A 1,237-nucleotide genomic window follows, 5' to 3' on the forward strand; every position below is an offset into this window, starting at 1 on the left:
CAAACATTATGAAAATGTTACTTTTGAATGTTCTCTGAACGTAACATTTTTTTTTAAATCAAACATTCCTTGACTGATGTATAATAACTTTTGTTGTGTTTGAACATTGCAACAGTGTTACAGGAAGAACGTTTGCTCACAAACACATAACAATGTTTAACACTAATATTCTGGCTACGTTGTTATTGCATTTGTTTGTTTTAATGTTAAGGGAACACTCCATTTTTTGATTTTCCAAACATTGTGGGAATGTTTTTTCGAATGCTCTTTGCAAACCTTGTTTGATTTGGTGCTCCAGCACTTCCTTTCTTTGTAAATAACTCAAAATAAACAAAAAGATGATCTTCACAGCTGCCAAAAGACATTTCCATGATGTAAGATAGTATATTTACACAAAAATGTTTTAGATGAGGAATGCATTAATTAATAAATCTATTCATGTTTTACCCTTACTCTGACTCTCAGCTTTCATTCATTGGAATAAATGACAATAAAATGTAATGCATGAGTCTTCTGAAGCCAAACAACAGCTTCGTGTGAGGAACAGAACACAATTAGTGTTGTTTGTGAACTATTTCGTTAATATGCCCATTTGAAGTGCTTGCAAAATCAAGTTTTTCCAAGTTCAGTCGCAGGAATACATTTCTCCTTGTCGGTTGAGGCCTTTTTATCATTAAAATAAATCGCAATTTAGCAAATCTCAGCTCTGTGACTGTTTATATTGTTGCAAAATGTAAATGATGTTGATATTCAACTCTAATCTGCTAAATGTGACTTTAAGGCTTGAAGATATGATGCTATGAACATCAACATAAACTATTATAAACATCACGATTTTCTCTAGAGCTGCTTTAAAATCATGTAAATTGTAAAAAGTGCAAAATAAATAAATTTGGCTTGACTTAGAAATTGAAAGTTAAATTTTGGTCAGGAAAATCTGGATTTAATCACGTGTATCAGGGTTATGATCATTTAAAAAAATGCTTGAAATGAAACGCATGTTAACTGAAATAAAAGAAAATATAAAAAATGTAAGATTTTATTTCGCTTAAAAAATATTAAACTTATTTTATTTCATCTAGCGGCCAAAACATAATTTCTCATTTTCTTTCAGTTTGACAAAACTGAGACAAAAATTACTATATAGATGTATTGAATAGACAAAAGCACAACAAAATTACCAAAACTTTAACTAAAATGAAAACAAATTATTAAAAAAATAAACGATATAAAACAG

Source organism: Sinocyclocheilus grahami, unplaced genomic scaffold, assembly GCF_001515645.1.
Source record: "Sinocyclocheilus grahami isolate Dianchi unplaced genomic scaffold, SAMN03320097.WGS_v1.1 scaffold1648.1, whole genome shotgun sequence".
In the NCBI taxonomy this organism is placed as follows: Eukaryota; Metazoa; Chordata; class Actinopteri; order Cypriniformes; family Cyprinidae; genus Sinocyclocheilus; species Sinocyclocheilus grahami.